The sequence below is a fragment of the Galeopterus variegatus genome, unplaced genomic scaffold, assembly GCF_000696425.1.
Source record: "Galeopterus variegatus unplaced genomic scaffold, G_variegatus-3.0.2 Scaffold73, whole genome shotgun sequence".
NCBI classification, from domain to species: Eukaryota; Metazoa; Chordata; class Mammalia; order Dermoptera; family Cynocephalidae; genus Galeopterus; species Galeopterus variegatus.
The window spans coordinates 183,326-194,921 of record NW_007726184.1 but is presented as its reverse complement, the minus strand read 5'-3'; positions in this window follow the sequence as shown (position 1 = coordinate 194,921).

Genomic DNA, 11,596 nt, shown 5'->3' with positions numbered 1-11,596 from the left:
TATATCCCACTTCTGGGGAAGGAAGAATGGAGCCTCGCCTAGATTCCCCCGGCCTCCTCCAGCTAACTCATTGAATCAGTTGCTCTGGGAAGGGCCCTGGGAAATGGAGTGATATGGTGTAGCAGAATTGGTGTCGCATTTCTGGGTTAAAATTGAGGCTCTGCCCATTTACTGGCTGGTAACCTCAGGCAAATTTCTTAACCTTTCTGAGCTTGAGTGAAATGGCTGTACTAATAAATACCTAAGAGGATTGTTGTTAAGATTAAGCCTGGCCCATAGTCCTTTTTCAGTGAATAGTAGCTGGCATTAGAAATGGCGGAAGCAGCTGTTAGCACCAGGGATTTCGGCAGCCTGCAGTTCTCCGCTGATGGGTCAGGCTCTGCTGAGATTACCCACTTAATCTGAGGCTTCTTGAACACTGGAGACCATTGTTCTGGGAGGCAAAGGGGCTCACAGTATTGCCTCAGGGCATCCTGACCTAGTGAATCACCTCCTTTAGCCGTGGTACTTTCCCATTCTCCTCGGACTAGCTAATTTACTGCAGATCAAAATAGCTCCAGTGGAACTTGGGTCTCAGGAAGGCCATAGCTGGCCTCAAGCACCGAATTCTAGGGCAGGAAGGGCTTCCAGGGCTCTCTCACTCACTCTCAAGTCTAACTCCAAGCAGAAACCCTGTAGTGGAAATCTATTAAAACACTGAGTTGGGGCCGCTTGGGAGCGCGCCGCTTGGGAGCGCGGTGGCGCTCCCGCCAAGGGTTCGGATCCCACATACAGACCGGTTCCCGCTCACTGGCTGAGCGAGGTGTGGGCGCAACACTGAGGGTTGCGATCCGTTGCCGGACACGAAAAAAGACAAAAAAAAAAAAAAACACTGAGTAAAATCAAGGAGGTTTCTGCTGATATCTAACTTCATTTTTCTTCTAGCCTTATTTTCCCAACCTGCCTGGAAGAACCTCTAGGATGGTGAAGTCCAGTCAGGTCTCCCTTTGGCTTTCCCACCTAAAGACTGATATTCTCAACCTCTCTGTTTCCTTTGCACAAATCCTGTTTTTCAAACTGAATTTGCTTCTCACCTCTAGACCCTCTCTGAGGTTTGTATTTCCTCCTCAATTCAGGTGGGGGCTGGGGTGAGTGGGGGCAGATGCTGATCCAACACTCCTGATTTAGGAAGAGGAGGAAAAGGAAGGTTGTACCCAAGGACACAATGTGCTCTCTTTCTGGTAACCCAGAGAGACACTAGTGTTTTCTCAGCCAAACAAGTACCCAAGGGGAGCCTGGGATGGGGGTGAGCACTGGGTGGGGCTGGGGGGAGGCAGGGAGGGTTTAGAGTGTGGGTAGAGAAGTCAATTTTCCAGGAAGTGGGTGTGTTTAGTAAGACAGGAGGTTGCCTGGAAAATTGAGATTCTTTATTTTACCTCACTGGTGGACACCTGATTACTCATTAGGCCAAGGAACCCAATTATTCATTCATTCAACAAATATTCATGGATTGCCTCACTGGATTAGGAGTTGGAAATGCAGAAATAAAACGCTGTAGTGCTCGGGCTAATGTCGGAATCCTGCCGACTGGGCCAATTGTAAAGCTATGTGACTATGCCAGTTGTCGAGCTAGGGCTGGGTTTGGAGCTCACAGACCCCCTCAAGCCTGTTCCAGCCTGGGTCACAAACCCTTCATATGCCAGGCTGGGTCCCCAGACCCCTCACATGCCAGGCTGGGTCCCTAGACCCCTCATATGCCAGGCTGGGTCACCAGACCCCTTACACACAGGTCTATGAGCTAGGTAACGGGCAAACAGGTCCTTGGTAGCCATAGGTTGGAGGGAATGGCTGCATGCAGGTGGACGCCTGAGGCAGCAGATGCCAGCCAAAACAGTGGTGCCCTGCATGCGCACTAACTCCGCCCACACACAACTTATTTACAAAGAATGCGCCGCACCACCCCCAACTGAACCTAAGGTGAGAGGGCCTGATTAAATTATTCTATTTTCCCAAGAAACGCACAGTCAAACCCTGGAGGAGTTAACAGTGGGGGATCCACTTAGTAACCAGATGGTCAGTGGGCTACAGTACAGGTAAGTACAGGACACTGCGGGAATACAGACAGGGGAGCACTTGATCCACCTGTGAGAGGTGAAGAGAAGTTCAGGACAATCTTCCCAGAAGAATTGATAACTGAGCTGAACCTTAGAGGGTTAAAGGGAGTCAGCCAGTCCAGGAAGGAGAGAAGGGCTTCTAAGAAGAGGGAGTATATTTGTGCCAAGTCTCAGGTTCAGAGAGAGCAGAGGGGCTTCATGACTGGGGCTGTGGATGTGAGGAGGGGACGGCGGCACGAGAGGGGGGAAGGTAGGCAGGTGCCGGAGCGGAGGATGAGCCGGTGCTCCTCAGGGCAGTCTCACTGGCTGTGCCCATCAGTGGACGGTCGGCGCTACACCCTCAGCCAAAGCCACAGCACCTGCCAGAGCCCAGGCTCCAGAGCACGCTGCAAGTCACGCCAGCACAGGTGCAGGCGAGGAGCAGGCAGGTGGCTGAGGTTCTCACCACAGCGGTGGAGAACATCTTATATTCTTGGATTGTTCAGAGGATCGAGGGTTCCTTCCATATACTTTGAGGCTACCGCTCTGAAGTCAGGAATTTCTTCACTAGTTCTCGAAAAATGGGCCCTTGCAGGGTGGGATAGGGCCTGGCAGCTGTGTTCACAGCTGTGTGCCTGTTGTATTTGGTGCAGGAACTAAGGGGCAATACTGTCCTAATGCAGTAACTGTAGGGGAAGGGAGGTAAAATGAGAGGCAGGAGAAGCGACGTTTCTGGAATTTGGGTACTAGTTGTTAAATATCATGGCTCGCTTTAGGATCTGCTAGGTCTGCCACGTCTGAGGGAGTGTGGAGCCTCAATATGATAATCCGAGGGAATGTTTAATTGTTACTTCTTATTATTGAGAATTTAAAATGAACCCAACTAGGCAGAGAACACACCAGTCCCAAACATCCAGCCCCCCTGCCCTTTGCTAGGGAGGCAGGCCACACGCGCTACCTACTGCGACTCCCTGCTTGACTGGGGGGCGGGACAGGGTGGGAGAAGACAGCAGATAGCATGGTGGGGATTGTCATTCGCTTGTATTTATTCTGCTTTGCCTGCTGGGGCAGCACTGTGGCTTCTCCAAATTCAGATGGGAAGGGAGGAATGAGGACGGGTCCCCTTGGCGAGATGCCTACTGTGGACTTAAGCTAACCCTGCACGTCCAGGGACTGGGTGGTTCTAAGCCATCTGTCTTTCTCAGAGGCAGGCTCAGCATGACATTCCCCAAACTGTGGCCTCGGCACCTTGCCCCCATCCTGAGTTCCACAGACCGGCAGGACCATGACCTACACCACATCGCACGAGAGTAATCACAGCCACAGGACAGTTCGACTGACCCCGCTTGTGACTCAGCTGCCTGAACACTTTACCTCCTTCTTGCCGCCCTCCCTCTCCACCTTCGACGTCCCTCCCACGCTTCACTAGGTGAGAGGAGGACTGACGTTAAATGCTTCTTCCCTCACCTCCTCTTCTAATCCCCTTTTCCATTCTCCCACCCCTTTCTTCTCACTCCCATTCCTCTTCCCACTCTGCAGCCAGGTCAGCGGGGCTTTGAACCTATGGGTTAAGGGAGCCACTAAAACACTATGGGTCACTTGTCGGTAGGTTTGGTACTTTATCCTCCAAGATGTTAATAGGTACCTCTGCTCTGGCACATGCCATTTGCCTTGTGATTTATGTCATGCACTAGGGGCACCTTTCACATGCAATGCAGAGTACACAGTGCCCTCTGGAGTGTGAAGCTCAGAGGTCTCACGTTCAATAAAACTCAAGAGTCTTCAAAGCATCAAATCTCTTAAGGGGAAATGTTGGCCTCTTAGTGGAGACAAGGTTATCAGACTGGACATGTAAGTCTGTAAAAAATGTCTCTGTGCATTCCTGTCTCCCTGTTACTGTTAACCTGAGGTTCAGAGTCTTCTGATGTACAGGGCTCCAGAATCTTCCCAATCCTCTCTCTTCAACCTCACCGCACACTGCTCCCCACCCACAACCACTTCTGTGAGCAGACTGATGATCTGAACATGCCCCATGCCATTCTGACTCTATACCTTGCTTCTGAAGTTCCTCCTGACTGGAATGCCTTCTCTCTAGATCAGAACCCTTATCTGATCATCGACGCTCCCCAGCACCCCATGTGGTCTGTCCCAACCCAGTGACACCTCTCCGCTATGCTTCCAACTCTTTTAGAAGTTTGTTCCTGTCATCTGGCACAGATCACATCAAATCACTGCTTAAAAACAATGGCTTCCCATTACAACTCACATGAAATTCATACTTCCTATCTTACAAGGCCCGGTTAGGTTTGCCCTGGCCTGGCTCCCTGGATTCACCTGCCACCGCTCCTGCCCTTGCTTGCTCCCACTGGCCTTGTCAGCCTCCTGTTCTCAACCCCACCAAGCTCACGTCCATCTCAAAGCTCTGTACCAGCTGGCCATTCCCTTTGCTTGGAAAACTCTGCCCCCTGACATCAGAGGCTACCAGAAAGCAAGATCCATAAGGGCAGAAACTTTTTCTTTTGGCGTATTCACCACTGTATTCCAAGTGGCTTAGAACTGTGCCTGGCATGTGGTGGGTGATCAGTAGGTAAGTACTGAACGAAAAATATAAATCACGCACTAACTTGCATTGTCTGTCTCCCTCTTCACTGGGCTCCGTCTTTCCTTCTGTGCACCTCTCCCCCAATGGCAAACCTCTCGTGTTTCGCATCCCCCCTGGCATCTAGCCCACAGCCTCAGCATAGGTGCTTTAATCAGTGTTCACAGACAGAATGAAGACAGGACTGATGGAAATCATCCTCTCATGCCTTTCCCACCACGTAGGTTCAGCAGCCTCCCAGGCAGAACAAGAGTAACCCTTGTCCTCCCAGGCTGCTCAACCCCTGCTTCAGCAAGCCGGCCACCAGCCCCAGCCTCTGGAATGTCTGCTCCTCTTACAGCAGAGCTCTTCCCTGGACTTCCCACCGTCACTTTCTGAGCCATGTGGACTCAGAAAAAGGGAATCTGATCTCGTAGAACTTCAACTGTCATCACATGCCTAATCCTAGGAGAAGACAGTGTTCTGCTGAACTGATGGCTTGATTTTGAAAGTAGGGTCTTCTAGAAGGATTTATTAAAAACTTTGGCTGCTACATTTCAAAGGCTGGGCAGACGTTTAGGTGATAGTTAAATATTCCAAACTTACCTCATCTTCCCTTTCTCTCTCTCAAGGGTAAACGTTCCGTTCCTCTTCCAAAACCCAGTCCTTCTCCATATTTGGGAATCTGGCATGGGCTGTAGGGACACAGCCCTGTCTCCGCTCCGTGTCTGCTGGGAGCTGTAGTTCCCAGTGAGTGACGGCTGCTTTCCTCTGGCCAGCAAGTGGGCTGTCCCTTCTCAGAAGGACATCTGGAAACAGGAAACCTGTACACCGCAAGATGGAAGGGTGGTGTTAGGAGCTTGCCTTCTATTTTCAGCAACCTGTGAGCTGGTTTTGAGCAAGACACCACTCTTCTGTGGCTCAGTCTCCCAACCTGTAAAATGGGAATAATTATCTCTCTCTTTTCCTTGTTGCCAGATTGTTTGTTGGGTGGGGTAATTAGCCAGCATCCATTAAGTGCTTTGAGCTCATTCCACCAAGGAGTGCTTTATAAATAAAAATGTTATCTAAACGGGAAAATATTAATTTTGATTGCCTAATTGCCTCCATAAACCAACTCTTCGCTGGCATGTCAAAAAGACGCTGTTTAATTCTTTGTATATGCTTTCCACCCACCCTGTATTTAGATGGTTTCCCTGTATCTCATTCTGTTTTGTTTCTTCATCTTTAGTTTCATATCCTCAAGAATAAATTTTCTTTCTCTCGCTTCTCTGAGAGAAAAAAACGAGACAGACCAACTCTGCCTTATGCCCAAAGCACAAGAAAGGCATGAAGAAGGGATGATTTGGACCCAGTTTGAGCTCCACAGACTTTAACTCCTTCTTTCTAGCCAGTGCATGATGTGACAAAGGAGCTCTACAAAAAGAAAAGGAGCTCTATGAAAGTTGTAAGAGGCAGTATGACGCAACAGTTGATAATACGGAATTTTAAAGTCAGACACACCTGGATTAGAATTCCACCTGGATTAGCTGTGGAAATTTGATCAAATTAGTTAACCTCTCTAAGCTTCTGTTACATTATCTTTCATATGGGGATAAGGATGATTAAATGAGATAATGCATGTAATGGACCTAGCACAGAGCCTGGCACACAATAATTTATCAATAAATGTACTTATGACTATGATTATCATTGCAATTATTATCACATATCTCACTCTTGATCATTTCACCTTGAGATAATCAAATAAAACAATGTAAATGTATTTTTTGAGTTGTACAGTACTAAACACACAGGCGTAGCCTGTTAGCCCAGTTGGTTAGAGTGCAGCCCTAGAACACCAGGGTCATGGGTTTGGATCCCTGTGCTGGCAAGCCACCAAAAAAAAAAAAAAAAAAAAATTTAAACACACAGGGAAGGGAGACAGATTCCCTAGAGTCCCCTTCCAGCATCAGGCCATGCAAGGTCAAGGATGTACAGTTGCTTTTTAGCTAGAAAGAACCACAAACATGTAAATTACTAGTAACAGCAGGATTATTTGATTTCTTGTTTTAGGAAGAGGGTAATGCCAATATTCAACTGAAGAATAAAAAGGATGCACATGACATTCTATGAGCAAGTACGTCAGGTTGCAGGGCAGCATGATTGTGCATAGTTACACGTGTTACTACTGTGCATTCATCAAGGGATGTTCATCAGAATGTTAAAGGTTGTAGTTTGTGGATGGTAGGATTTCAGAGTATTCCTATTCTTTTTGTACTTTTTTGTCTTGTTTGGGCTATTTTTATTGGGGGTATGTATCAGTTTAACAAAAACAATTAAAAGACAGTAGATACCAAACAATCCAATCTTAGGTTGTAAAAAATTGGAAGGATCCATAGGATTCTCTTTTAATCCTGGAGAATATTTTCTTAGGTAGGGAAAATGTTGTTTCTGGGAACAAGGAGCAGTTTGTGAAGATCATGACAAATGCCTGTGAAACGAAGTCAGACGGCCCAGGAAAGGAAGAGATGCCCTTTCATCTCTGTTTATTTCATAGGCTGTAATGACACGGTGGTTTCGACTACAGGCTGTGTACACATGAACTTCCTTGTTTGTGATAGTGACATGTGATTCCTGTCTTTCCACCTCTATTCTTTCTGGTCCCTTAGACTCTGGCTGCCTGAGAGAACTGAGAACTCACCCACTCATTCGTGCCGTGCCTTGTGTTGTGAGGGATTAGAAAAAGGGTGTGGCGAGCCTATTCGTAATATACTTCCACTATCCCGCTACATTTCTGAGCCAGATACATAAAGAACAAACAAGCTTCCCAGCAGGACATAAAATAGAAGGGATGATGACAGCACACCGTGCCATTCATGACAATCTTCTTCCCAGAAAACTTTCTGCAAGCAAGTCTGTGCGAGCTTGGAGGCAGCTTGTCTGTTCGGCAGCCCATCCCCAATGAGGACAAGAGACCAGGGCTGGGAGTATGGGCAGTCTCTTTGTTCTTGTCACAAACAACTCAGAGTGTCCACAGAGGGAACTGAATGTGCTTGGACATCAGCATCAAAGCCTATGTTAGTGTGGAGCAGGAACAAAGAGAGCTGCTATGTCGGGCCTTGCAGGTTGTAAAGCCGCATAACTCCAGGAGGCGCCATTCACACAGGCTTGATGTGACTGGCACCTCCTGGAGTTGTGCTGTGCGAGAGTCCCTGGAAGGGTAATTTCTCCTGAGCATACTGACTTGCACGGAAAGAGGTCTTTACAAAGCCAAATAGATTAGAGGTTGGCTGAGTGGCCCTTAACTTTTGAAATAAACTGAATTGTTGGTTAAAAAATATGCTCAGACACTTGTTTTCCTCATTTTACTAACTTTTCAGTGTTCCATCTGGTGTCATTCTTACTCTGCATGAGAAACAGATGCTGAGTAGGGCCTCAGTTTGCTTGACAGTAGTATGATAAGGCTCCTTTCAATTCCAAAATTCTGTGAGTCAGGGTGACTGAGTTTATTAGATTATTTCCTAGGAAATAAGGAAGAGAACTCTAGAAAGGACATTGCAAATTAATCATAGGCAAGAAGGCACGCTGGGGGTATCAGTATCTGGAAACACCTTTAAGTGTTGCTCTTTTTGCAGGGACTGGGCTAGGGCATGTCTCTTTCAGCTTCCAACCTTTTCATACAGTGCTCACCAGCAAAGGTGCCTGAACAAGCTGAAATGAGGCAGAACAGCTCAGGAGAGGCAGGGTCCTCTGTGACACTGCGTGCCTATTGTTTTACACCATGCTAGACAGCACAGGGATCCTGAAATGAGGGAGACCCTATCCTTGTCCTCAGGAGGGGCACAGTTGAATAGGAGAATGACACAAATAACTATAAGGAAATACAGAAGTTGGGAAGGACCCACAGAAAAGGCATAAAAAAGCAAGGCACAACTGGAGTTTGAAGGAAGGTGTGATTCACCCCCATTATGTAGGATCAGAAAAGACCGGGGGTCGTGGGGAGCACCCTCACACCCTTCCACTACAGAGTCAGGGCTGAATTATCCGCAGTGAGCATCTATTTCTTATGCCATTTTTCAGGCTTCAAGAAGGAACAGCAAACTACCGGGTCTGGCATCACGAAGATATGTGTAGCCTTCTCTGGAGTGGGTCTTCTGACTCCTGGGGGAGTGAGAAAAGGTCTCCATAGAGGGGGGACCCAGTCACATGCAAGACAGATGATGAGCAGCTGTTGATGCCCTTTGATTAATGGCACCTGGGCATGGATCTGGTGAGAAACCTCTGGTTATTGTCCCAGCTTGGCCATTGAAACCATGTGTTTTGAGGTGGGGCAGAGTTTCTCAGCTTTAGTTTCTCATCTATACACAGGGATAATAATAATAATATACCTGTGTTACCTTGCTCAGATTTGCTGTCAAGCTCAAATAAGACAAGTGAAAGTATCTGGTAGAGCCAGTATTATGTACTAGTTAAGAAGAAAGACAGGAGCCAAATTGCCTGGGTTTCAGTATCCCTCTGCTACGCACTTGTTGTGTGGCCTTGGTTACAAGTTACTGTAACCACTCTGTAGCTCAGTTTCTTCATCTACAAAACAGGGATGATACTAGGACCTTTGACACAGGTTGTTGAGGATTAAAATGAGTTCAATGTAAAGCACTCAAAAGAGCACCTAGTGTATAGTTAATACCTTCTATACAATATAAACTGAGCCATCATCACTGTTGTGAAGCACTATAGAGTGATCATGATGATGGTTACTTCCTAGATACAGAAGCAGAGTTTGGCTGTGTCTATATGCAGAGAAGCAAACAGGAAGTATTGAGTTCTTCCCTGAACTCCGAGTCCGGGCTTTAAAAAGAGCCATAAAAATGCCATCTAACTGACGAAGGTCTGGAGTGAGGGAGGCACGCCCCTTGGCCATCCTGGAAAAACATCATCTCCACCCTGCTAGTACTTATCTCTTTGGATTGCTTCTGGCCAAAGGTCCACGCTTGGCATGATTCTATCGCATGCAAAGCTTTGCCACAGATATCCCTGGACTGAGGGGCTCTGGCTAGATGGGTTGTACTTGAAGGGGCAGCTGCAGATGTTGTTTATTGACCTGAAATGTGGAACAGTTTGGAGAGGGCAAGACAGGCCAGTCTGACCTCAGATATGGGCCTCTCTGACCTTTGCATGGAAGAGTCAAGAGCTGGATTCCAGGTCAGAAATTAAGGTTACAGAACTCTGAGGTGGAATGGGATTTTTTTTCTCCTTACTTGTTCCCCAATATATTACCCAATCTCGCCTTATATCAGCTTAAACTATTCCAGTGATTTAAAGTATTCAGTGATCTCTTCTAATCCTCACAGCCACTCTGTGTGGCAGGTGTTGGTATTCATGTCCTCAGATAAGAACACTGAGACACAGAGAAGTTGGGTGACTATCTAGAGTTCACCTGGCTTCACCGAAGGAACCAGGATTCTATCTGGTGTCTCTCACCTGCCAGTCTGCTGCTTTTTCTGCTACAAACACACCAACTCATCAACTGCTAAAGCAGGCTACACCCTCATATTGAGACTCACTGCACACCCTGCCAGACATGAGAAAGAGTGCCAAGTTCCAGAGCGTGGGTAGGAGCTAGGGGATGGGTTGTAATGAGCACCTCAGCATCTCATTTGCCCTGCTAGTTTTCCCAAAGCAAAACCGCAGCAATGCAAGTATTAACATGGGCCAGGCCTCACAGATCTGAGAAAACCGTCCTTATTTCCACTGCTTGTTTTGTCCCGAGGATGGGAGAATGAGAGGAGGACAGGTGGTTTCAAACCTTGTGGTGGAAATTGGGGCCTTAAAGAGGTGATTGGATTGCGAGGACCGTGCCCTCCTGAACGTGTTGATCCATTCATGGAGTCATGTGTTGTCATGGATGTGGTTCTGAGGGCTTTACAGGAGAGCTAATGAGCAGGTTAGTTCTCTCACTCAGGCCATTCTCTCACCATATGATACCCTGATTGCTACAGGACCCTGTAGAGAGTCACCGCCAAGAATAAGGCCCTCACCAGATGTGCCCCCTGGACCGAGGACTTCCCAGCCTGTGAAACTGTAAGAAATGAATATCTTTTCTTTATAAATTATCTAGTTTCAGGTATTCTTTTGTAAGCAACAGAAACAGACTGATAAATTAGGTATATGTAATACTTGTTCACTCTTCCTTAGGTGGAAGGAATTCATTTTGGTTTAGGATTTCTGTGTCTCGGCCTGGGAAGTTCTGGGTACATTCAGACATAGAGGAGATGGTGTTGTATCATAGTGGATGTGTGCTGAGGAATCAATTTGTGGCCACAATGGTGCTAAACGTTAGATGGTTACATACAGACCAGTATGAAGCCCTGTATAGTTGAAAATTGGGTGAAACATAGAAATGGAACACAATCGTATTTCTCCATGAGTTTAGCACTCCCCTCTCCTGCTCTAAAGTCCTGACATCATTCTGGCTGCTTCACCACTACCTAAGCAAATTTGTTCCTGGTAAGGCTGTCTTTTAAGCTGTGCTGCCATCTCCTGGAAAAATTCAGAATAGCAAGAAAGTTGCTAGGGATTAAGGGGACTTTTCTTAGGCAGCAGCCAGCCACTTAGGGGTGGGTGGAAGTGATGTGGTCGTGCCTGTCTCAACTTGCCTAGGCCTGGTCAGGTCTGTTTTCTGGTGTTCCTGCTGCATCCCTAAGTTTTCAGGGCAGATTTCTAAATTCAGTTCTAAGAAACAGGTGTGTGTGTGTGTTTCAGACCAATAATTATGTTATTACTAATATCTTCACCATCTGATGTCAAATCTGAGGCAGAGGTGATCCAACATTTTGGCAACCTCAATCTTAAACTGATTCACACTTCCCAGGCTTCTCTTTGCCATGGAGTTTGCTCTGGGGGAATAAATGTTGCCTGGCGAGGAAGAGGGACTTAAGATGGAGCTCCTCACAAATGATACTGA